The sequence below is a fragment of the Dasypus novemcinctus genome, chromosome 11, assembly GCF_030445035.2.
Source record: "Dasypus novemcinctus isolate mDasNov1 chromosome 11, mDasNov1.1.hap2, whole genome shotgun sequence".
Lineage (NCBI taxonomy): Eukaryota > Metazoa > Chordata > Mammalia > Cingulata > Dasypodidae > Dasypus > Dasypus novemcinctus.
The window spans coordinates 50,998,721-51,026,203 of record NC_080683.1 but is presented as its reverse complement, the minus strand read 5'-3'; the positions used below and the strand labels follow the sequence as shown (position 1 = coordinate 51,026,203).

General features: G+C 38.0%; 1 long non-coding RNA gene across 1 annotated transcript; it reads left to right on the top strand.

Moving 5' to 3' along the window:
* Positions 1–2,335: 2,335 nt before the first annotated feature.
* Positions 2,336–24,665, top strand: LOC111767153 (uncharacterized). Its single transcript, XR_002799042.3, has 3 exons — positions 2,336–2,494; positions 19,386–19,502; positions 22,929–24,665. It is a non-coding gene; the product is annotated as an uncharacterized lncRNA (long non-coding RNA).
* Positions 24,666–27,483: the final 2,818 nt, after the last annotated feature.

Sequence of the window (27,483 nt, the reverse complement as noted above, 5' to 3'; positions counted from 1 at the left end):
GTGGGCTATGGTGTGGACCACAGGACATGGGGTGCAGCGATGCCCAGAGATGTACTCACCAGATGTGTCATGATGATGGGGGAGAGTGTTACTGTGGGGGGGGTGGTGGGGTGGGGATGGTGGGGGTGAATGGGGACCTCATATTTTTTGAATGTAATATTTTTTTAAAAAATGAATAAATTGAGTAGAATTTGAAAAAAAATTAATAAATGATTATGATTACGAAATCATTATAAAGATCCTTTTATAAAATAGTAAAAGATTAATATCTGAAATTACTGAAGCTAGCTAGAGTTGTCTCACCCTACACATGGTTACTCTAGATTTAACACCACCCTTGTGTACTCTTATTTTGGTAATGGTGATGTGGGTTATGGATGGGAGGCTCTTTGTCTCTTCGGAGATAACCTTAACCTAGGCTGTCTGTCCTGACATGTGGGTGTGGGATGGTGAGAGGCTGCAGCCCTGCCCTTGGTGATCATGGCAACGACTCCAGTCCCAGGAAACAGTTTATCAATGCAAACTCTATAGACTTTGAATATTCAGGGGAAATGCAAACCAAATGTGCTAAAAGCTTATCTAGAATGTATGAAGTCCATGCTAAAAGCTTACCTAGGATGTAGAAAATATATGCTAATTCAAACCTATTGAGAACTGAAACAAAAGAACCGTTTGGCCTTTCCTCTCTGTATAAACGGGACTCAAAAATCTTCTTTAGGGCTAGGGTTTGAAACAGAAAGCTCCCGAGTCCTGCTGGCCGTCAATAAACCATTTTTCCTTCTCAAAATGAAAAAAATAAAAAATAAAAAAATAAAGCTCTCAATTCTGAAACTTTGCTCTAGAACTTCAAAGGAATTTCTGTTAAAAAAGTGGCAATTTTTAAAGTTTATATATTATAGTAGGTGAAGAAAAATGCAGATATCCTCTAATATTACATGTAATCTTAGAAGTTTGCATCCTGTTTAGCTTTTTGGACCATGTTCTTCTTTTTGACCAGTATTCCAAGCTTAGACTTCACCCTTATTTCCATCTCCCAAAACATCTTGGGTCAAACATGACCTTGAGTAGAGGTCAGAAACTGAGGCTCAGAAAAACTTTTAAGGAACATCAGGAGACTTTTGTTTCTTATATTAGCAATAGAACAAAGAAAGACAGACTAGATGGGTTGCTTGATATCAATGATATAATTCTGATTAATAATAAAGAAAATAAATATTGCTTTTCTTCTTTGTTTTCTAGCAAGATGAATTATTTTTTTTGAAAATGGGTTCTTTAGTGAGACATGATCTAGCCGATGCTTGAAAAAGTCCATTGATGGTAAGCTCATCCCCTCTTTAGGTGGCTCATTCATCTTTTCAGGAAAAAAAAAATTGTAGAAGGCAGTGAATGAGGCTGAACATGTGTGAGAATGTAAACAAGACTGGGCTATTCTGGTAGAGAAGAAACAGGCAAACTGATACCTTTTTCCTAAAAGAGGGAGGATGCAAAGTTCATGACCACTGACTTGGGAAGCTAATGTTAATCTTAAACAAGAATCTAGAATAAATTATCACAAAGATTTGCCATGAAATTAAATGTATGATTCTAAACTTAGATCCAAATATTAACTTCACAAATAAAGATAGGATTTGGCAGCATCACATGTGAGGTGGAAAAATTTGGATTTGAAATAGAGAGTAGATTCCATATGAGTTAATGATATGGTTTGTCGGCTAAAGAGATAATGCAATCCTCTCTTTAAAAACTTTTAGGAGATAATTTTCCTTGTTAGAGAAGACAGAAGCATTACAGAATCTCCAATTTCTTTATTGTTAATTAGAATTTTATTATTGACCTCAAGTAGTTCCTCTATCACTTCTCTGTTTATTTTATTGATAAACACAGCTATTTTAGGCCATATTAAAAGAAATGTAGTATCTGGAATGGTGAAATGATAGTTCCTTGGTTATCTGTTCTCATAGTATAATGTTTAGACCACATTTGGAACATGACACTCAATTCTGGAAACTAGATTATAAAGCTATCCGAACAAATTGTAAAACATTTCAGAGAATGGCTAGGAGGTAGTTGGACTGAAAATCTTGCCCTATAAAAGATGATGAAAAGGAATTTGAGTATTTAATTCAGTAAAACATAGTGTGGTAGACTGAATGATGTACTCCAATTTAGAAATGTTACCCTCTTAATTGTAATTCTTGTCAGGGTGAACTTACTATAAATAGGACTTCTTGAAAACTGTTATTTTTCATTAAGGCATGTTCAACTAAGTGAGGTTTACTGGAGCCCTTATAAAGTAAAAGAAACTCAAAGCCAGTTTTTTTTTTTTTTCTTTAAGAAAAGAGCCATGGGAGGAGCCGGAAGTGGGAAGTCAGTGGAAAAATGGAAGAGAAAGGAGAGACATTGCTGTTATAGAAAAGCCAAAGTACTTAAGAATTACTGGCCACGGGAACACTATCAACCCCTGGAGGAAGAAAGCCTTCTGGCTTCCAAAACTGTAAGTCAATTAATTCCTGTTGATTAAGCCCAAACCAGATTGTGTTATTTATCATGGAAGCCTATCAAACAAAGACAGATGTATATTGGAGAAACATGACATTGAGTACAAATATGTGAGGTTCTGTCATGCGAGAAAGGGTTCAGAGTTTTCTTTAATGGCGCAATGGATCAATGGTTGGAAGCTAGAAATAGATAGTTGTTTTGTTGTATGTTTAGTTCTCAATTTAAGGAAGAAAACTTTTAAATTCCAAGTTATCTAAAAATCTATGGACACTTAGGGAGAGGTAAGCTTCCTAGCACTGGGCATGCGTTCAAGCACAGGCTGGACTGTCCCTCACCAGGGACATTGTAGAGCTTGTTAAAACATTCAAGGTGTGGTCAAAGTGATAAGAAATTCAATCCCTTCTAACCTTGAAATTCTGTAGGTGGCAGACAAATTCATATACTGTTTTTAAAATTTTGACTACTGCTATCCAATTAATTGTACTACTTCTTTAGTAAATTACATGTTTTTTCTCATATCTATCTAAAGAACATTGGTATTCTAAATAAGATATTTCCCTGAAAGATTGCTTTGGGTTTATGGTGACTTTAACTTGGCAACCCAAAATGATTGCGGTAATGTCTGCTAAAGCCAAAGGAGAAAGCTGTTGGGGCCCATTACTGGAATTTAAGGCCATATTTGGTAATATCTAATCTGTCCTTATCAGCAGTTGTGAATAGGGAGCAATTTTGACCCCCAAGAGACATTCCATAACGTCTAGAGGCTAGTGGGGGCATCAAGTGGTTAGACTTCAGGAATGCTGCTAAACATCACTTGGCTGCTCTCCCCTGCAAGTCCCCACAATAATTATCTAATTCACAGTGTCAGTAGTGCACAGGTTGAGAAACCCTGGTCTCATTCCCCACTTCACGCAAATTTCTACATCCACGGATTGCTATCTGTTAAGTTTTTATATCGATAATCTGACAGGAAATACAACGTTTCTCGATCAGAGAATAGATGAGTTAGCTACTCACAGAGGTCCTTTGTTCCAGTTCCCCTTGCCCCTCTTTCCCACAGGATGATGTGGTCAGGGCCTTGTGGCCCTGAGCGTGCACCACAGGAGAGACACCCTGAAATTATAAACCTTGGAGCTTTTATAAAGTGTCTGGCACCTGGTGCCGACCACCCACCCTTAAGAAGATGTAGAGAGAGACTTTTGCTCTGGAATGTAAATAAATCCCCTCTGGGGAGCAGAGGGTGGTATCTCTATTTTACAACTCTGGAAGGTATCCAAATGACTCTGCGAGAGTTAATACTTAGCAGTTCTCTGAAGATCTTTTTTTCAGGATTGCTATTCAATGATCCTTTGCCCCAGCTTGCTAGCAATCTTTATTCAAAAAGTCTTAACCAAGAAGATATAAGAAAATATTCATTAAATATGGTATGGTATCCTGGCATTATCCAGTATCTATATACTCCTTTTTTTTTCTTCCCGCATTTAATTTTCTCCGTTTCACCCCCATATCTTTCCTAAATGGATGGGCATTGCATTGCCCATCCCTCTAATGCTACTCAGAATCAGAGAAGTGTGTTGTTTAAATGGTGCTCTGATGCCCTGAATTTCCTTTAAATCAAAAGCAAAACAAAATAAAACAAAAACAAAAACAAAACAAAACCTCCAAGCTAAATATTGTTTTATAGAAATTTGTGTGACTAACCTATTTTATTTGGTTTATCATAAAAGCTAGCGATTTTCACAGATTATGGTTAAATACTCTTTAGTCAATAGATATGTTCCTGAGAAGCTGTGTGAAAATTCAATTTTAGTAAATTGAAAAATATCATAAATGAATGAAGGAAGTTCTATGGTGAAAGGAGCCTTTGATGAATCCTTTTGTAAAATGGTCTCTAATGTGAGTAACAAATCCAAATTGTTTTTCTTTACTTTTTTGCATAAGTTCAAAGCCAAATTGTTTTTCTTTACTTTTTTGCATAAGTTCAAATTAATTCTTACAAATATTGTGCATGAACATATCATAATGACAATGAGGGTAGGGTTTTTGAGGGAATATCATAGTTGGAATTTTAAACCAACAGAAGCAAATTATGATTTTAGAGAGGGAAAAGCTGAGCAGAGAGCATTGTTGTTAGCAAGACTGGTTGAGTTTTCTTTCAAGTTTCATTATTTATCTAAATATTTAAATGAATATCCAAAGTCAATTTGTGGGAACAATTAAGGCAAAAGAGAAAGCTAAGAAAATTATGAAAGTTTGAACTGAGCAATGTCTTGGGAATTACAATGTACAAGATGGAGAAACAGTCATGGTGTTACATATAGCATGTACTAAATCAACCTTAACTAAACTGCATTTAAAAATGTTTGGGTAAAACTTGTTTATCCATTTATCTTTATCTTTTGTTCTTAATTTTCTGTGTTCATTAACAGTTAGCTTCTCTATGAAAGCACATAAAAACTAACTCAATGAGATTTACTTCTGAATGATTTTTAAAATTTATCTGTTTCTTGGAGGCTCTTAATTTTGTGCACTGTAAACTGTCCTCTATCCTACAGTGATTTAAATTGATTCTAATAGTTGTAATTTAAACAAAAGCCATCTAACTTTGGGTAACTGTGCTACTCTGTTGAAGATGGTTCATGCAATGTCACTGCCCCACTCTGCCCTCCTCACTCACTACCCAACTCTGTTTCAAGCACTTGTGAAGCTTAGCTGCATTTAGCAGTGAGTTCAGAAGGGTTCCAGGCACGTGGGGATTTAGTTCAGACAGTTCTTTTTCAAGTCATCTGGACTGTTTTGGGAAAAAATTCTAAAATATATGTCTTTTTTAAAGTACAAACTTTGTCCCTCTTTATTACCCATATAACAGCAATGATTTATTCCTATCTGACAGGACTCCTCTCTTAATTATACACAAATAACTGTAAGATGAATTATTTATTAAAAGTATCCTTAACAGGAAAGTCTGTGCTTGCTAGACAACTGTGTTTGCTTTTTGGAACTTTAAGACAATCCTAGTATTTTTCTCTTGATGTTCATCTCTTCTCAGACACATAAAATATGCATAATTTTGAGTGTCCAAAATAGACCAAGTGCCTTGTATGCATTACAACATTTAATTCCCACAGTAACCCAGTAAAATAGATACTCTTATCTCAGGAGGAAACACTGCAGAGACATTACTCAGTTGGTCGTGACCATCACTCACCCAGAATTGGGAGTTCAGGGCTAGTGCCAAGACGCTAGGCTGATTGTCAGTGCTGGGCCTCCTCCTGGTGTGGGCTTCAAGGGCAGAGTGACACATGGGGACAGGAGCAGTAGTGATGTTCATTTCACGGGCTTTGGAGAAAAAAACACCCTCAGCATAAACCAAGACTGGAACAGATGTAGTAGAAATCAGTTTACTACAACAAACTTAGCTGCATGAGAGGGGAATGAGGTAGTGGTGTTTATATGAGGTAATACTTTTAATGTTTGCAATGGAAAGTATAAGAGGTGAGCTAGTTCTACGTTTTAGAAATAAATGTTTATGTATGAGATACTTTGTTTGTTCTCTATGTCTGTAGACTATTAAACTTCAGAAAATGGATATATATTAAAATTTCACCTAGACACAAGGAAAGCCTTCTAAACATCACCAAAAAGGTTACTCATTCATTTATTCAGTTAACAATATTTATGTACATGTAGTATGTGCCAGGCAGTGTTCTAAGAACTAGGGAATCAGGTGTGAATAACTCTGTCAAGATCCCTGAAGATTCTAGGATTAACATTCATGTGCGCATATTGACGGCAGGGTAGGTAACAAAGACATGTAAAACTAAGTAAGAGCAATAAACAGAGAGTGATAAGAATTATGCAGAAAATTAACATTGATAATATTATAGAGAATGACCCAGGTGCTACTATCAGTAGGCCTATCTGGAAATGACATTTAATTTAATATCTGATCTAGATGGCAAGAATATAGGCATGCAAAAACGGGTTTGGGGCTTAGGGTGGTGATCCTCAGTGCCAGGACTGCACAACCAAATAGAACAAGCTTGGGAAACCTAGGTGGGAGGGTGAGGGTGGGGCACTCTGGTAAGCGGAGGGAGATGGAGTGGTAGGTAGGAGATAGGTTCCAGTGGGAAGTAGGTGCCAGCACTTGTAGGGCTTGGTGAGTGAGCGTAACTGGTCTGAATTTCATTCCAAGTGTGTGAGAAACCTCTGGAAACTTTCAGTCATGACACTGAAAGATTATGATTTGTTCAGTTTTCTTATCCAAAACTTTTAAATAGAAAAAGAAACTTTCCCAATGTCACACAGCTTATAAGGCTAGAAACAGAATTCCAGTCTCTGGGGAAGTGACGGTATGCTGCTGGGTATGTTGAAATAGATAAAATCTTTTTTAGTTCAACATGTCTATATGCTAGTGTTCAAGGTACAAACTGTCTATGTCATAGAAAATGGATAAATTTGCATGACTATTTCTGCAGAATTTTTAAAAGGAGATTGCACAGGAGGTTGTGTTCCCCTTCGTTAACTTCATTCCTCATATAGATTACTCATCATAACCAGATGTCACGAGAAGGGGCATGGCTCCTTCACTACTGGATGAGCATGCGGTATTGACCTTCCTCCTTTTATTTGGAGTATTGTATTTTAACTGTGACTGAAAAAACAGTAACAAAAAGAAAAATCCTCAATATTTTGATGAGAGAAACTAGAACATGGAATCATGTAACTTTAGAGCAGGACCCATCCTTAAGCATTTGTTCAGTCATACCCCATTGAATCACACTTGGGTGTTCTGACCCCAGTTCAGTACTCCTTCTTGGAGTGCTACTTTCTTTCACCTCTGACCCATAAAAAGAGGTACATGAACTAACATGTCTGGTAGATTTGTCCTAAGTAGTTCTTGGGTCTTTAGTGGGGGGGACATTCAGAAAAGTCTGCAGCAAAGCTCAGAGTCTTATTTTCCAACACACAAATTCTTAAGAGAAAGAGACCAAACCTGGGCAAAGGAGTCCACACCCTTTCAAATGTGAAAGAGCTACAAAAAGAACTTGCACTGTAATAAGCAAGTGTGTGCTCTTTACACAAGCCCTCAGATTGAGGCCACCATTGCCTAAACACTTCCCCTCTTAGGGACTTACACAGAGGACTACGTCCCCATTCCACAGATTGTGATCCACAGAGCCACAACAACAGCAGCTGGGAGCTTTTCATAACTGTAGAATCTCAGGCCCTACTGAATGGGAATCTGTACTTTAAGAAGATCCCTAGGTGATTCATGTGGACCCTTGAGAGCACCTGCCAGAAACTTCTCCTGACTATGGCAGAGCAGCCCTGTGCTCTGAAATTTACCATTGATTTCTAAATAATGCCTGATGTCAGCAACCTCTCCCCTCCATGTTCTGTTAGAACTTTACAAACTGTACATAAATATTAGTCCAGCTTTTAACAAACTTCTGTGTCTAGTGCCCAGATTGGTATGTCCCTTAGGTCAGTTTCTCAACTCCCTTCCTTTAGCGAGACTGGTGATTCAAATGAGATGGAGCCTTTTCATGTGGACATCTTCTACTGAGCCAAATGCTCCCCTTTGTCCTCTCCCATATGGATGCTCGAATGAGTCCATCTCAATTCTTCTTCAGCTAGAGAACCTGACTCTTAAGATAGCATTCAACTATTCATCCTCTCACACATTTATTTAACATAATTGAAGGGTTTTGGGGGATGTTATATGCTGGAAAGACCTTAGTTCCATCTTGGTTTGGGAACAAAAAATTGGGGAAAATTCTCCTATTTGCTCCTAATTATTTTTGTTTCTGAATTTTGTTCCTCTCTGGCTCATTCTGATTTTGAATTCTTCACCAGTCCCTTGCCTGCTTTTTGGAGATTTTAGGCTAGACTTTGTTCACCTCATCACCAATACTGTCCTTGCATGGAGTGGTCCTGTCTTCTCCACATTGACCTCTCTTGTCTGACATTATTCTTCCCATCTAGGGCTAGATGATGAATTTCAGACCACACGTTCTTATTCATTGAGTCACTTGGTTGATACAGCAGTCCTATGAGCTTAAGCATCATTGTTATCCCCATTTGAAAGATTAGGAATCCAAAAGTCAAGGAAAAATCAAGAAGTTTTCTCAAGGTGACAAACTTGGATTTTATTGCTGAAGTAGATGCATCTTGATAATTGAAAACTGTAAAGACAATAAAATTTTATTTTGGATTTATTTTTTTATTTTTTATTGATTTTGTAAAAATATTACATTAAAAAAATATGAGGTCCCATTCAACCCCACCACCCCCACCCCACCACTCCCCCCCCAGCAACGTTCACTCCCATCATCATGACACATCCATTGCATTTGGTAAGTACATCTCTGGGCATCTCTGCACCTCATGGTCACTGGTCCACATCATGGCCCATATTCTCCCCCCTTCCATCCAGTGGGCCCTGGGAGGATTTACAATGTCCGGTGATTGCCCCTGAAGCACCATCCAGGGCAACTCCAAGTCCCAAAGGCGCCTCCACATCTCATCTCTTCCTGCCATTCCCCATACCCATCAGTAAAATATATAATTTTAGAGGGATTGTTTTGAGAAATAATAATGTTATAGAATCCAAATCCTTATACCAGTGATAATGTTAATGTTTTACATATATTGAACTCACAGCAACATAATGAGGAAGGTACTACTATATGACCATTTTACAGGTAGGGTAACTGAGGCACAGAAAAGTTAAAAAACCTAGGAAGTACTGGAGCTGAGATATGAGCCCACATGATTTGCTTCCACTCTATTATGCTGCCTTGCAATACTAAAAAATATGTAGGAAGTCATATTTAAGACATAATATGGGTGTTTCAATTATTCTTTTTTAAATTTTATTAATTTATTTCTCTCCCCTTTCCCCCTCCCCGGTTGTCTGTTCTCTCTGTCCATTTGCTGCGTCTTCTTCTGCTTCTGTTGTTGTCAGCAGCACAGAAATCTGTGTTTCTTTTTGTTGCATCATCTTGTTGTGTCAGCTGTCCATGTGTGCGGCGCCATTCCTGGGCAGGCTGCACTTTCTTTGCGCACTCCTTGCGTGTGGGGCTCTCCTATGCGGAGGACACCCCTGAGAGGCACGGAACTCCTTGCACGCATCAGCACTGCACATGGGCCAGCTCCACACCAGTCAAGGAGGCCCGGAGTTTGAACTGTGGACCTTCCATGTTGCAGATGGACGCCCTAACCGCTGGGCCAAGTTCGCCACCTCAATTATTTTTAAATACTTAAAGGAGTCAAAAGTTTTGTAGAGGGTAAGAAGTTCAGTTTTAGAAGGACCAGCTGCAATAATGCCTTTTTTTCCAAAGATATCAGTAATTCACTTCAAATCCTTGTCAACCTTCTGAACTAAAATCTTTTTTTCTTGTTGTTAATAAGGAAAAGATTAAAGGAATGAAGAGAAAAATTGGGTTCCTCTACTTAAATGATCAAATGAAGCATTGACTTTAACTGAGTACTCAATTAAAAACCTTAGCAGTCAAATGTGAACCATTCTGAGGTTAGGAGGGCTTAAAGTTCTCAAGCAAATCTGTAAGAAGTGGATCAAGGTCCACTTTGTATCAGAGCTGATTTTAGGTGGATGTTTAATGAGCAGATGATATGTCTTTTTGATACAGATTCAAATGCTTTTGAAATGTAAATTTACATTCACTTTCCTTTCCAAGGCTCAGCCTTTGTATGGGATTGTGTACTTCATACTCATGTGTCAGGTAGAGGAAGGCAGTCTGGCAGCAGAAGGAAGATTCCAGGTCTCTGTGTGATGGGCTGATGCCTTGAGCTGCAGTGGAATGGAGATAAATATGATGGCACAAAGTCATCCCTTTCACTTAGACATGCACAAGGAGAGTGCCTTGGGGGTAAACACTGGAGTCTGGTGCCCTTCAGATCTTGTACTTTCTGAGCCATGTTTAGGTGCTTAATCATTAAACCTAGGTGGAAAACATCTGGCATATTCCCCAATTAAGATGAAAAGTCACCCTGGAAATCGCTCTGGGCAATCAGTACCCAGGCAGGGCCCTAAATCCCATTATTTCACTTGCAGCATCACTAGAAGGATGCATCAGGGACCTGGGCAACATCCTCCCAAGGGAAACTTCCATTCACAGGGCTCTTGTGCTTGCTCAAAGTTTGGAAATGGCTGTTGGCATTATTTGGATTATCTGAGTATGACTCAGAGTCAAATTTTATGTTGGACTGAGATTGTAGTAGTAAGATCTGACCCTCAGATTTGGGGCAGTATTATCACAGATTCACTGGAGAGGTGGGAAGTTAAATCCTTCACCTAGGGATTCTATTATAAGTTGTGGTTTCTAGTCAACTCTTAACAGACTGTGGCTTTGAGGCATTTAAGGCCTTCACCAAGCCATTGATGAATCTGGTACTTTGTTCCCCATTTGGAATTGTTTCTTTGTTTAGAGCCACTTCCCAGTTACTTACAGGTATTGATGAACAGAACTCTCATTTTTCAGGTGTCAGGCAGTCTGGTCCTAACTAATATCAAAGCATCATAATTTCATTCTCTCTCCTTAATCAGACTTGACTCAGATTCTAAGGTCTGCAGTGGAAATGAGGAGTGTGATATATTTTATTTCTACCCATACTTAGTGTTACATTGTACAAATTTACTTACATTTTCTACTCTAAGTTATTTGAAAATAATTCTAGGTTCTTATGTCATAAACAGTTACTTAAGACAAAAGCCAAGTGGATCAGCTATTGAATGGTCTGAATCCTCATTTCAGGGTCCCTTTGACTGTCCTCTTGAGGTTAGAAAGAACTACATGTCAGACTCATTAAACCAGTTGATCTCAAAGTGTAGTTTCTGAACCAGCAGCAGCAGCATTACTTGGAACTTGTTAGGAATACAAACTCTCAGGCCCCACCCCAGACCTACTGAAACAGAAACCACAGGGTTGGAACTCAGCAATCTGTGTAGTAGTAAGTCCTCCAGGTGATCCTCATGAAGCCAGTTTAAGAACCACTGCCCTGAGCATTCATTCACACCAATGTTAAATGAGCAATACTCTTACCTTGAACTCTTAAACTTGGATATGGCCTAATTCCCTATCAGAACTGTGATAACTATCATCTGATTCTAAAGAAATGGACATTGATTGGTTCTGGTCAGAAACCATGTGATAGGTATTTTGAAATCAATAAGGACAGTTGTTGGGTTAATTTTTTTAGTTTACTAAAAATAACTTAGATTTGAGTAGTAGAGGTTGCCCCCTATAGGTGAGACCTCTAAATAGCATCCTCTTTCTCAGCTATATGGTTGGAGTTTCAGCTGCACATATGGCATAACTAATCAGAATGTATGGTGTTTGCCTCTAGTCCAGGGGTTCTTAATAAGGAGTCCATGAACGTGAACTGAAATTCAAAAAAACCATTATTCTTGTGGGGATGTGTTGGTGTGGGTGTGATATATTTTTTAAATAATACACAGTATTGTGTGGACTTAGTAAAGGGTCTATGGTTTTTACCTGATGGGCAAAGGGGTCTGTGGAACAAAAAAGGTTAATAACCCCTGTTCTAGTCATTCTTTAATTGTTACTTGTTGAGATATTTGCTCAAGGCAGATTCCTAGGGCTGTAAGAAAATGGAGGTTCGACAACTGTTTAATGAATTAATATTTGAAAATATAAAAATTTATAAACTGAGAACATAATTTATTAACTTTCACCAGGTATTTCCAGCCCTTCCCTAGGTAGGAAAAAGCAATTTATCAAACCTCTTTTCAATGGGAATTCAAATCTTCCTCCACAAACTGTGCCTGGCTAATTTAAGTGAAAATTGTTTTAAAATAAATACATTTAGAAATGAGCTAAGGGAATACTTGAGGAAGCATAGTATAATCAGGATTAGTTCAGAAAATTCAAGATGGGAGCCTACTTTTATTAACAGATTATTTTCCTTCAAGTTGCTTTTTATTCTTAGGGGAGAAACACTTGATGTTACACTTTAATTTTGCCATGAGTTTTGTTGGAGTTCTTTCCTCAGGTCATGTCATAGAAGGATATTTAATAGGTTTTCTGATTGGCTTTCTAGGTCCTCGCGTGGTCCCTGAGTCACAAAATAACCTAAAGTGTTTCTTCCTTATTTACTTTTTTTGGGGGAAAGATGGATAGATTTACAAACTATAGATTTGGGTTGACTTAAACAAATACTCCTTTTATTTTCCTCCTCTATATTTAATGATTTGGAGCAATCTTGCAATTGCCGGGCATTGGCATTTTCAGAAAAGCCAAAGACAGTATATGAAAGATAAAATTGACTTCCTGAAGAATCTGTTTTTAAGATCTGGAGATGAGCAGAACATCTGAAAATGGAAATGTTTGTATTGTTTCCACTTACTGTAATTTCAGGTATGTGGTCACTTACTGGAGATTTTCCCAATACTTAATGGATTTTAAATACTTCTTGTTTTTGTGGTGGTAGTTCTTGTTTTTGGAGGCATAATTTCTACATGTCTAAGGGCCAAAAAGTCCTTTGACCTAAGAGCCAGAACAATGAGAGGTGGTTTATTCGCTGCAATGGTTAAAGCAAGTAGTTTGGAATGATACTCTTAATAGTGAAGAATAAAATTAAGCTATTTTAAATATTTTAAATATGTGGTTTGAGGGAAGGAAGCAAAAAAACAATGTCTCCTTGACATTTGCAGCGTGGACAGGTGAAAGGGGAATAGATCATTCACTATGATTATTTTAATCATTGTATTATTGGAAGGGTCTGATTTAGGACAATTGTCTGTTTTAGTGCTCTGCCTGGTTATATTTGGGGAGGAATATGTTCCCAAGCTTAGTTTGGATCTTTTAGACTTGACTCTAATTTGGGAGTTTACTTTGAAGTAACCTCTATGGAGGTACATGCACTGGGAAACAGTCCTTCTGTGGTTATGTTGGACCAGGACCTTTGCCTCCAGTTTTTTCTGTATGTTAACTAGTCTGTGCACAAAGCAAGAATATAGCTGTTAATTCTTGACATAACGATCTGTGTTTATCAGTTTATTGCCTCTCAACTTTATTATCCCAGTGATAATAGAGAATTACTTTGGGCATCTTTCCTTTACAGTGAGAATACAGTTTTCAGTACAGGGCACCAGAAGGACATGGGAGGAGAAAAGGGTTGTCCTGCTCTTTCTGGCTGTGGCATAGGGAGGGGGGATGGGCAGGGTCAGGAGTGTGGTGTGAGAATGTTGGTACCAGCCATGGGACCAGAATGTGGGGTCCCTTTGCAATCCACCTAGGCCTGGCCTCATGAGAACCCTCCCATGCCCCCCCGACTTGAATTCTGTTGCTGTGTAGGCTTCCTGCCTGCCCTAGGATCCAAGGACCTCCCACCAATGCCCCTGACTCCCAGAGCTGGCTTCCAGAGTCCCTCTGTGCCCAGAAGTATTCTGGCCCCCTCTGCATGCCCACCCTGCTGGTTGCTGATCACCAGCACCCTACATGTGCTCCAGGGATTTGCTCTCTGTTTGCCCAGTGACTGCAGACTAGTTCCAGACTTGCTGTCAGCAAACTTTTATGCTACCTTTTGGGTTGAAAATATATCTTCTCCAAGTCTGAACCCCAGCCTTGGAGAGGGACCCCCTTCCAAGTTTGTTCTTCCTGGGTACTCTCCCTCAGCCCCGGTACCAGACAATGTCCTTATATCTTATAGTTACTCTTTTTTGTTAGTTTAACTATTCTTTATATTATGCTGCCTCTGTTTAACCCACTGTATTTTCTATCTTCCTACTGGACCCAGACTGATACACAAACTTCATTGTTTACATGGACACAAAAAGGTGACTTCTAGTTTGAAATGGGAGACATTTTATAGAAACCAGTATAGTATTAGGAGTGCCATGTCTATTTTGGGTCAGCAGACACTTCATGTTGTAGTAACGCAGGAGAGGGTTTGCAGATTGGGCTCTGCAGGACAATCTTATGGAGGCTGGCGCCTTCCTGGGTGTGTCTGGTAGAGAGGGCAAATGGAGATTCAAAGGCAATTCCTGGGACAATGTGACAAGTGTGAGTGATAAAAAAACATGACAGTCATTCATTCAATAGGTATTTCCTGAATGCCTGTTAGAGGCTGAGTACTGTCCGAGACTCAGCAGGAAAACCCAAACAAAAACAGAAATTCCTGCATTTGTTTTTATTTAGATCTTTACTACACGTTATCCTTTTTTCCCATTTTTTATTATCTTTTTAAAAAAGTTACATAGAACACACAAAATTTTACATTAAAAAATACAAGAGGTTCCCATATACCCTACTCCTCACAACCCTACTTTTCCCACATCAACTTCTTTCATTAGTGGTACATTCACTGCATTTGATGAATACATTTTGGAGCACTGCTATATAGCATGGATTATAGTTTACATTGTAGTTTATACTTTCTCCCAGTCCATTCATTGGTTTATGGAAGGATACATAATGTTCTGCATCTGTCCCTGCAATATCATTGAGGAAAACTCAAAGTGCCTAAAATGCCCCAATATCACACCTCTTTTTCCCTCTCCCTGCCTTCAGCTACTACCATGGCCACTGTCTCCATATCAATGACACAATTTCTTCCATTGCTAGAGTCACAGTAATTCTATAGTAGAATACCAGTAAGTTCACTCCAATCCATATTTTATTCCTCCACCCTGAGGACCTTGGAATGGCAATATCCACTCCACCTCTAAATCGAGAGGGGGTTTAGATTCCACAAGGCTGATGGATGAGATTCTCCTGCTTGCAGCAGTAGACTCTCTCGGTTCCCTGGTGTGGCTGACCATCCTCACCTCCCTGTTAGCTGAGGAGTAAGTCCAATGAACTGGAGAGTAGGTATTGGAACTCTGCTGAGGCTCAGTGCCCAGCTGGCACATAGACAGTCCAGAGATTCGAGTCTCCTGAGCATACACCAAACCCAGTGCCAACCACAGGTTCAATAAAAGTGACAGAAGAGGCATATATAGAGAGGTCACATCTGAGTCCAACTCCATCACACTCAGGAGCACAAATAGCACAATAGGGCCCACTGGCAAGGCACTGAACTCCAGAGCCATCTGTCATGATTGCAGGACCTGGGTGTCTCCATAGCCCTCAGGAGCACTCTTACCTGGGATTGTATCTACTTTGGCTGTCTCTGGGATCCTGCTGAGATGTGCATAATGTGACCCCTCTGTTGACCTCCTGACTCATTTGAAGTCTCTTAGCTATATAAACTAATTTGTCTTTACCATGTCCCTCTTTTATTCAAGGTCTTTTGCTAGTTGCATCTAGATACTTCATGTTATTTTTTGCCTACCTATCACTTCAAACTGGTGCCTCATTTTATACACTGGTTCCTCTTGTTACAGACAGAATAAAGCATTTTATATAATGTGGTTAACAGAGATACTGGAAGGTGGTGGGGCATGGATTATATGCAGCCAGCCATTTTGAAGATAAGTTTAAGTAAAAAAATCTTACTTTGGAACTGGCATATCAAAGAGATTTTACTGACTTTAAGTGAATAGCAACAGGTGAATGGAAAATTAGGTCTGGTGGTATGTGGGAATGGCTTTGAATTTCTCATTAATTAGGAGTTTTTCAGTGACCTGCTTATTCTCATTACGCTGGTTGGGAAATTTGACCATCAGTCAATTGAAACATGCAGCTATACCACTCACTTAAGAAACTCAAATGAGATCTGGTATTGTCTCTGAAAGAATCCATATTACAATTACCTCCTGCCCATAGGGAGTCTCAGTGGCTTTGGGACTGACTTCTTGGATTTTATGGTATTTTCTTTCAGATGAAAGTACTCCACCCATTTGGAGCTCTGCTCTATTAGTTACAAGAGGGAAACTCCTATAATCAGTGGTTTGATGATGGGACATTTTAACAGGGTGCATTGGGATGGTCAGCTCTTCTTTGTAGTTCCAATCACAGTAACTTTGGTTTAGTAGGGGGTTTCACATGACTTCAGGGCTTTTTATGAAAGGAAGAAACTGATGGAAGAATATTTTAGATTCTTTTGTTTGTAATCAAAACAAGCTAAATGGAGGCACGCTGATGTGCCCAACTTTTCATTTCTTTATTTTAACTCCCCCATTTGTAGGGAGGTTTGATCCCATATCTACTCTTTTGCCCTCCACCTCTTTCCCTTCACCTTTTTCAAAATAGGAAGAAGGGTCATCAGTGGAGAAGGAAATCCTCACTGGATACTACGGGTGATAGGAAACAGGGAAGTAAAGTTCTTTTTTTCTCCTTGCAACTCAGTTTTTCCATAGACAAAACTCAATTAAAGATTGCTACCCTTTTGTGTAGTTTATGAAGTTTAATGCCACTTGGTACTTGAGGAAACACTGATATTCTTATTAGGTGATAAGATTTAAAATCATGTCCAAATTTCATGGATACACACAAAACATAGTTATTTCCTTGAACTGATGTTTTCATGTTCAAATTTGGTGATTCAGAATTTAATTACATATCCTTTTGGAAGTGATACTACAGAGCCAGCAAATTAAAACATCCACAAGACTAAAATGAGTGACATTAATTCCATAAAGTTTGTATATGGGCTTGAAGTTTGGATTGGTTTAATATTAAGAATTTTATTACCAAGCCTATTTGGCAATCAAAAATGAACATTCATACTATGATGGTTTGTAAGTATACATATAATCACCATAAAATTAGAAAATATCTAAGAACATTTTCATAAATATTTTTGTTAAACCTTTAACATCTGTTTGTTAGAATCATAAGTACCTATCGTAATATATTATCTTCCACTTATAACATAATTTTTTATAACCTGGGTGTAGAGCTTGACATATTACACAGGCTCAGGAAACTACTATATGTTATCACCCTATTTCCAAATGTCCATCTTGATAATAGAGCTTAGGAAATGCAACATGGATGCCATGCAGTTATTCAAAGAACAGCATACCATAGCTGCCTCGGGAATAGCAGGGTTTAAAAGATTAGGGTCTAAAGAACTCCTACTCTATTGAGGCAATATATTGCAGAGAAAAAATAACTCAGCCTAGAGACCTTGATTCTAGTTTCCTTTGCTACTTTCCTACTGTGTGAACTTGGACAGTGAATTAACCTCTCTGAGACTCAATTTCATCTCTATAAAGAGAAGGAATTGACTTAAGTGAGCACTAAGATGCCTCCAGTGATCAAATATAATTCTATCTTTTTTTGTGGATTTAGTTTTCATGTCTTCAAGATTATCATTAGCCATGTGCAAACCCAGGAAAGACATGTTTAAGTAAGTGATTTGCTAGCCTCATATTTGGTAGTGCAATTAGTAATATTCTAGACTTCACAATTTTTTTTGCAGATACTAGAAAGTTTCATATTTATTTATCAAGCCATTAAGGAATGCAGTAATTTTCAAATAAAACATGATAAGTAGGTCTGCAATTTTTATACATTGATGTAGAAGACCCTGCTTCAAAATTCTGACACTCAGAGCAGCAGCCAAGGAAGACAGATTATTTTTCAGGAATTAGAAGGGAAATTTGATGATTTTTTCAGTTCATCTTGGCTTCTGGGAACAGACAGCTGCATCTAGGAGTTTTAAAAAGTTCCTCTTAATTTCTTTCAGTAAAGGAGATTTGGTTCCATTAAGATTATCAAATCAGGATTGATGCTTATTTTGTTGCTACTGTGTTTTGTTTTTAATTTGGAAATTTTAAAATAACTTTTTAGGAACCAAATTTAGTTTCCAATGGTCAATTTAAGTGGAAAAATATGAATTGATTCACTTAATTCCTGAAAATTCTAAATTGTGTCCAGTCCATCTGCCTTGACAAATTCTAAATCTATTCATTTCTGGTAGTGAAAGGCTTATAGTCTGATTTTGGAGCATCATTTTATATAGTTCTAAAGCTGGATGACAAGAAGAGCCTCCCCAAAGAAATTATGAGACACATTTTTGGAGGTAAATGTATACATATATTAAAGTTCTAACAGCATTTCTCATTTTCCTTTCTTTTTCTCCCAAACAGACGCATGCATGCTCACACACAATTCAAGGAGGTAGCTCACTTTGTTCATTTATTTAACAAATATTTATTGAGAGCCTATTTTATACCTGGCAGCAAGCATAGCAACCAAGATTTCTGCTTTCATGGAATTTACAATCTATTAGAGGAGAATGAATTATTATGATTATATCTCATTGCTGTTATTGCAAGCAAAATAAAACCAATCCTAAGCCATGGCATTTGAGAGTCTGAAAAAGAAAGATGTCTCTCTAGGAATTATATCTTTAGCTGCAGAGCAAATAAACCTGAGAACTGACCTCAACAAATATTTACTGAGCACCTAATATATGCCGAGCACTGTTAGCACTGATAAATGAGTGACAGTAATTTCTTTTTTTCAACACAATGAGCATGGAAAACTTAAACATTGTGAAAAATATTTTTGTGTGAATGTTAATGTCTCAAAATTCCACTGACTGCCAAAACTAAATTCATAGTTGATCTTTTAAAGTAGAACAAATACACATAGACATAATAAATAGCACAAGTATGTTTTTTCACATTTATTATTACAGGGAAGGGCCTTGATTTTTTAGTGACTTCTTTATTCATGTGTGGTTACTTCTGTTAGAATTATTTCAGAAATATTATTTTATTGTCTATAAAGAACAAGAGTTAGCTGTATTGCAAGAGTTTCCACTTTAAAATTCATGACCTTTTGCTTAGCTGAATTCCATTCCATCTCTTCTCCTTGGAGAGAAAAGAGGCTTTTCTGTCTTTTCTTGTGTTTTATCAGTTGTATCAATATTGATAAGCCAAGAGGAAATAAACATTACTGAGAAATAAATCTGTTTCTCTGTCTTTTTCCCAAATTGCCTCCCAGATTCATTGCCAGCATCAGCACGCTTGACTGCAAGAAACATGGAGCCCCTGCCAAGTTTGCTGCATCAGCTCTACATTGACACCCTGAGGAGGGACTTGGATTTCAAACCAGTAAACAGTCAGTACAACATATTTTCACTACACCATATTCAAAAGAAAAGAATAGGGGCTTGAAAGATACTCTTAGGGTCTGCATCACCTCTTCCTACCTCTCCAACAAAAAGAGAAGCTTTTTTCCTCTCCATGCTGCCAAATTCTTCCCTGCCCCTTTCACCCTGGGCCCTCATTGTTTTCATTCCATTATGCTACATTAATCCTGATTCTCTTGTAATTTGGTACTGTCAATCCAGGTATTGACTTTTTATTTCTTCCACTTTTAAAAAGCCAACCCATCCTTAAAGGGCTAAATCAAGTTTCACCTCTTCTAATAAATTTGTCCTGCCAATTCCACAGCACATTGATCTCTCATCTCTGTAGGAAGTTATATGGTCAGAATCAGAATTTTAACACTTTTCCCAAACTTTGTCCTGTATATTAGTTTTAATCTTCCAATTATTCAAGGGCAGAAGTCATTTTTATTCTTTGGGTGTATGCTTTAAAATGCTGGGTACTCACTCTTCTGAGTTCCAGACCACAGTAGTATGAATTCATTCAGGCACTGGAAGAAAATCCTTAACTACCTAGTTCACAGTCAGGTGCTATTTAGGGCATAAAACGTGCTACAAAACCTAGGGCGTAAGTTCCTGGTCTCTAGACTTTTACAGGCTAGACAAGGTGATATGAAAATATGTGTAACAACACTGACATTTAGAGAGTTTGCTCTTTCATTATGCATTTCTGAGTTCTTCTCAGTTGGTGAACAACTGACAGCACCTGCTGTCACGGGGCTTATTGCCGGTGAGCTGTTGTGTGCCAGAGGATCCAATGAGACTGAGGGTGTGGATTTCTCTCACTCACTTGCTCTGTTTTTTTCCCGTGACAGGAAAAAGCAAGAAAGAAGGGAAATGAATTAAGGAGTAACTATGAGATAATGAGATAGTCTGAGTTCTACTTCCTCCAGAAAAGCCAGGGAGTTCTTGCTCTGGAAATGTCTTCCATAGAGAATGACTGGGCAGATATTAGATCTTGTGCTATCTGTTGCCTGACAGGGGTGGAATGTGCAGAAATTATAGTACAGGTAACTGCAGGTGTGCACAGTGGAAATGGAAACAAGGGGAGAACAATAACAAAAATGTGGTTTAATACTCAGCTTTTGCATTAGAGATCTTGGAGTACTGGAAAGCTGAACTCAGAAGCAACAAAGACCTAAAATCTCAAACATCAGCTGGAAAAATTTATCGCCATTCCCTCACTTCACATATAGTCTCTTTTCATTGCAAATTGGCTTCTGCCTCCACCATGTAACAGAGGTCAGCAATGTCATTCTAATTGTTAACTGGGCAGTTTGAGTTCACATGTTCTTGGTTTTCTCTGTTGAATTTTATTCTTCTGAGTTCTGTTTTCTTCTTGAAACTGAATCATTCCTTGTATTTTGTGATACTGAATGTTCTCTCTCCCTTTCTGGACCCCATAATCATTCTTGTGTCTGCTATCCCAGTATGGGTCTTCTCTCAGTCAATATCTTGTCTCCATCTATGTTCACTTCCTAGACTGATCTCATTTGCCATCATGGTTTTAAGTATGTTATGCTTAGTACTGACAAATGACTTTCTTATGTCCAGACTCTTCATTTGATATCTGTAGCTAGATACTAGCATATATAATCTATGTATTTAGCATAGCCAGTACAGATCTCTTCATTTTCCCCTGCAAAACAGTTCCTTTTATAGTCTTTATTTTAATTGGTGGTAATACCATCCACCTAGTTCTTACAATCAAAAACTTGTGAGCAATTCTTGTGAGTTCCTCCTCTTTTATCCAGCCATCTCCAATAAATCTCAAAGTATTGTTCAAATATTTCCACACCTGTTTCTATTAATCCTTTCTAATTTATTTAAATTCCTGTAGTGACTTTTTAACTAATTTGTGGACATGTAGTCTTTGTTTCACCTCAACTTGATTTTATAAACAGCTAACAGACTGTTTAGAACAGTCTAACAGTTTACTCTACTTCTTAAAGCCTTCAATATCATTTATTTGTCTATAGTATTAATTTTCTTATCTTTGAATAAACGGCTGTTCATGATGTGGCCTCTACCTACTTCTAGTTGCATTATCTCTGTGTCTTTGCAGTGCCTCAAATGACCTCACCTTTTCATCTCCTTTTGACCAACCAATTCCTGATTGTTATTGTTACTAAGAACTATACCTGAGTTTTGATAGTTGTAACCTTTTGGGGGTCTGGGGTAATTTAAAAGAATACTGATGAAGTTGAAGGCATTTTTTGTCAGATTCTACAAGCAGGTTATCATAGCCACATGGTGTTCCACATGCCCTACTTGTCTGCAGAGTCCAGATTCAAGCCTGATGAGGAAAGAGAAAAATTCCCAAAAGTTTTATCAAAAAATTTCCCCAGTTTTACCCCAATGGCTGCCTCCACCCATTATTGTGATAATCCATTTAATGAAAATAGGCAGGAGGAGAGGTTTCTGTTACCATATTGTCCAGACCATTTTCTTGGCCCTTTTTGTTCCAAATAGACCATGCCCCAATTTTTTGGTGCCTCATGCCAAGCATTTGAGTTCTAAATTGCTTAGATTTTATATGCTGGAAATTGCATTCTAGCTTTCCTCTCTCACTGTCGGGCACAAAGAACTGATATTAAATAAAGGCTTTCAGACACCAAAAGATCAATTAGCTTAAAATGTAATGTCCTAGGTAGAGACTACAGAATAAGTGATATCTAAAATGTTTCTACCAAGGTTTTAGGCTTCTAATTAATTAATAGTAGGCCTCATTATATTCTTTATAGTATTGTACTATTTGTTCTTGAAGATTCAGTGAATCAAGGTCTCTGAAAAAACGTTCATTGTTTCCTGAATAGTTTTGTTCATCAATCGTCATTCCACCTAAAGTTTGATGAACTTAAAATTTTGGGTTATATTTCCTTGTTTATACTTCTACCCCTTCTTCTACTGTGGGCTCCTTGGGGGTAGGAACCATATATTTATTTTTATTGCCTCCAAACCTAGGAAAGTGTCTCCTAGTAGGTATTTAATGTTTGTTGAACGAATACCAAATTGTTGTAGGGTGCAATGAAGTTGAAGTTTTAAAAATCTAATGATTCTCAATGTCTACATAGGAATCTATCTATCTATTTATCTATACCTATCTGTTTTCTATGTATTTTTTGACAATAATGTTCTTACTATCACATCGAGGCAAGAGTTTCTACATTTCAGCTATTCCCAGAGGTACTAAGAGTGGGGAAATAAACCTCCTGACAGTATTTCATGAAGGTAATAACCCAAAAGAATTCTCATAGGATCATTCATTAAAGATTGCTGCATGTTGTAAACGACAGTGAGTTGACTGGCAAGCATGGGTAAAGTTACCCTCAGAAAGTGAAATTATACATATAATGTTATAAAATGGTTCTATACAGATCAGCCAAGAAGTCAGCAGAATACCTGCCAAGAGCAAGAAAGATGACTGAAACCTGATTGAATATTATATTTGAAGGAAGGCAATACCAAACAAATAAGGAGTTGTACTAAAATAGAAATGCAAAATGGTAAGTCATGGCCCAAATCAAGGTAATCTCTTCTAATCTGTTCATAGGAAATAGCCTTATGGGTGGGAATAAAACTCTCAAGGCCAAGTGGCAGGGATATCCCTGTTGTGCAGATGGATGTTTCAGGCTGTCTTAGTCTGATACAATTATAATTATACAAATAATGAAATATTAAGGTGCTATGACATTCAGTAGTATGGAGAGTGTTAAGTGGGAGAGACAAATTCTGATATCTGGGACAGGAAATGTTATGAAGGAATTATGGTGAGATTTATCCTTAGAGGGTAAGATTTTTATTGTTAGAGATTGGGAATAATATTTCAGAAAGAGGAAATGGCATGAATGGAGAAGATAGGTCAATAAGTGGTCCACCCTGGTGTGAGCACAGTTGCAACAAGAAAGAAAGTGTGCTAATGCTCAGGTGGTAGAATGAATGCATGGGGGGAATAATTCACTGGTCTAAGGTGTTTGATCTTTACCATTCAGGTTATGGGGCCATTGAAGGTAACTGATACAGGGATCAGAGCTAATGTGTAATACCAGATTTGTAGCTTTGTGTAGAATAGAATGTAGAATTGAATTGGGGAAACCTATTGGAGGTTTTTGCAGTAAAGCAAATGAGAAATTATTGATACATAAACTAAGCTATAGACAAGAAAGAGTGTTGAATATGATCAACAATGCAAAACAGACACCAGACAAAATACATAAAACTACCTAGCATCAATAAATGACAAGTCTTATCCACCACCTAACTGTCCCAACTATATTTTGGATCAACAGAATGCCTATGAATCGTGTTGTCTCAGAAGCAATGAGGCACTAAAGCCTCCCGTTCAATGTGGATGTCTGTAGGATTGAAACACTCTGTGCACTTTGCCATCAGGAGCCCTGAATTCCCATTACTGTTGCTACTGCTCAGGAGAGGGTCAAATCATTGACTTGGACAGTTGGGGCAGTGACCACACCATAATTTCAAGGAAATGTCATTTTTGTTTTTCAAAAAAAAAAAATGTTCTGGGGAGTAGCTGCTTGCAATTGTTCCCTCTCTCAGTAGGATGTATGTATCATCAGAGGTATCCTCACATAAATACCCCGCTATTTCTTCAGTAACACATGTACATGAAAACACATGAAGGGTTCTGGGCTATGGGAAATGATCCATCTAGTATGAGATGCTGAAGAGGATTAAATCACACCATGGAAATCCATATTTTGTTGAAGATTCCCTTTAAATAAACTGCACCCAAATCTGTTGCTGAATTTGGCTTCCATGAGAGCACGGAGCTGAGGTTTAGAAGTAGTAAAACTAAATAGCAAAGCACTATGTTCTTAACCAAGATTGTTACTGCCTCCCTCCACCCCTTCTCCCAGCCGTTGTTATCTTCCCCCTCCAGCCGTTGCGGTCCTTCCCGCCAGTCCCGCCCACATTGCTAGCATATAATCTGCCTCCTTCCTTAGACACTGCTTACCTCATAGCCCTCCGCCCACTTCCACCTATCCTCTACCACCCTGTAGCTAGCCTGCCCTAGCTCCAACCCCTCCCTCCACCCAACCCTATATAACCAAGTGTACTTCCGCAATAAAGCAGACCTGTTCCTGCGCTCAGGTGGTCTCCGTGGTTCCTTTTTAACCGCGCGTCCCCCAAGCCTGGAAGAACTGGTGCTCCTTTCAGGAGTACCTCCCGCCGGTGGTTAGGCAGGAGCGAGCCCCCCCTGACTCTTGGGCATAAGCGAGGCCGAGCCCTCGCTCCAGACAACATTATAACACAAGATGTCAATTTGTATGTTACAGTAACATGTATGGAACCATACCATTTGCCAGGAATCTTTCTAAGTTTTTTAGATGCCAAGCATTGGGAACATAATAAACACATCTATTTTTCAAACTGATTTGTGTTTTGCTGTTAATTTAGCAGTAGCCAACTCTTGGCTTTACAGTGAGTCTAAAGACAGAATTAGCCAAGCTCTATCTAGCAACGAGGACCTGGGCTGCTCACTTAGGCTCAGATGCAATTTCACCAGCATCCCCTTTGGGCATTTAGTATCTGCCAAAAGGCAGCTTAGAGTAAAACTGAAGTGAACCCAGGCCAGAATTTTGTTGGTTCATTTTAAAGAACATTTTTAATATGTACAAAATTATATGAAACTAAGATACAGAACGTAATATTGAAAGTAAGGAAAATTTTCAAATAGTTTGTCCATTATAGGGTCCTCTGGATAAGAACAGAAAGAATAAAATTAGCTCTGTGTTTTTACAGGATGTTAGCAGAAAGGTAATTTCAGTAACTCTCTTTCATTTATGCCTACCACTCCTCACCTGGGGTCACTGCCATTTATTCTGTTATAGGAGATAAAATTTAATTCAAAAGTCCCTGGGAGAAGTAACAAAGTGACTTGAACTCATATAACTGCATATAACTGGAAGAGGGAGGAATGGGAAGTGGGCAGAAGAAAATATAAGAGAACTGAGTCCAAGTGAGGAGAACTTTGTTGGAAAGTGCTTTAAAAGGGGAGACTCAGGATGCTGGGGAAACAGCTGACTTTAAATGGTCTAGGGTCAAACCTGGGTACACATTATTATTTTTCTTTGACATTGAGGATTTTTAAGGAAAGCCTTCAGGACTTAAACACATTGGGAAAATTCTGAGAAAAGCAGGCTTTTTATCATCCAAGCCTCTTCCTGCAGTGTGCCTCCTCCTGCAGTGTGCTGTTTGCAGAGCATCCTGCAAGGAGATGAAGCACAAATTCAATATCAGGTTTTGCAAATTTGTCCCTCAACATTCTTGTGTTTTATTCAGACAGAATTTCGTATTGAGTTCTTCCTACCTTACTGGACTTTGGGAACTAAAATTGCTCCATTTGCTAAAGGATTCATTTCCAGCAGTTCCTTGAGGAAACAAGAATGATTTGTTGTCACAAGGAGTAGCTGGTTTGGTCATTCCCTTTTTTGTCCCTTTATCATTCTCGTATTGTACATCCACACATTGAGGATGTGAAATGGGGATCTAAAAGCTATTGACCTTGTTCTTGGCCTGGCATGGCTTTAAAAAACCAATGCTAACATATGTACAGCCTAAAATTTCCCATTGTAACCACTTTCAAGTACACAATTTAGTGGTGTTCACTGTATTCACCCTGTTGTGAATTACCATTATCATAATCTATTACCAAAACATTTCCATTACCCCAAACAGAAGCTCTGTACCATTTAATTATTAACTCCCCATTCCCTACCCTTATCCTAGCTCCTGGTAACCTGTTTTTACATATATTTCATGTAAGTGAGATTATACAACACTTACCTTTTGTGTCTGACATATTTCACTCAACATGGTATTTTCAAGTTTCATTCATGTTATTGCATGTATCACGACTTCTTTCCTTTATATGGCTGAACAATATTATATGTATATTCCACATTTTGTTTATCTTTTCTTCTGTGGATGAACACTTGAGTTGCTTCCATCTTTTGGCAATTGTGAATAATGCCACTATAAATGTCAGTGTGCAAATATCAGCTCATGTCCCTGCTTCCAATTCTTTTGGATATATCCCTAGGCAGGGGGTTGCCTGGTATATGCTAATTCTATACTTAACTTTGTGAGAAACCACCAAACTGTTTCCCACAGTAGCTGTACTATGCTACATTCCTACAGTGTTCATTCTTTTTTCTCCATATCCTTTCTAACACTTGTATTTTCCATTTTAAAAATACTAACCATTCTAATGAGTATGAAATGTTATCTTATTTTGCTTTTGATTTGCATTCCCCTAATAGCTAATATTGTTGATCATCTTTTCATGTTCTTTTTTTTCCATTTGTATATCTTCTTTAGAGAAATGTCTATTCAAGCTTTACCCATTTTTCATTAGGTTGTCTTTTTCTTGTTGAATTGTAGGATTTCTTTCTAAATTCTGGATAGTGAACACTTATCAATATGTGGTTTCCAAATATTTACTCCCGTTTTATATGTTGTCATTTCACTTTCATGATAAAGGCTTTAGATGAGCAAAATTTTTAATTATGGTAAAGTCCCATTTATCTATTCTTTTGTTGCTTGTGCTTTTGGTGTAAAGTTTAGGAAACCATTGCATAACATAAGGTCCTGAAGCTGTTTCCTCATGTTTTCTTCTGCGAGTTTTATACTTTCAGTATATTTAGGTCTTTCATCCATTTTGAGTTCATTTTTGTATATGGTGTAAAGCAGAGGTCCACCTTTATTCTTTTGTATATGGCTATCCAGTTTTCCCTGCATCACTGTTAAAGAAACTGTTCTTTCACACTTGAGTGTACTCTTGTCAAAATCAATTGGTCATAGATGTGAGGCTTTATTTCTGATTCTGATATGTTATCAGAATTAAAAGGTTTTTAAACACTATAGAACTGTACAACACAAACCCTAATGTAAACTTTGGACATATAA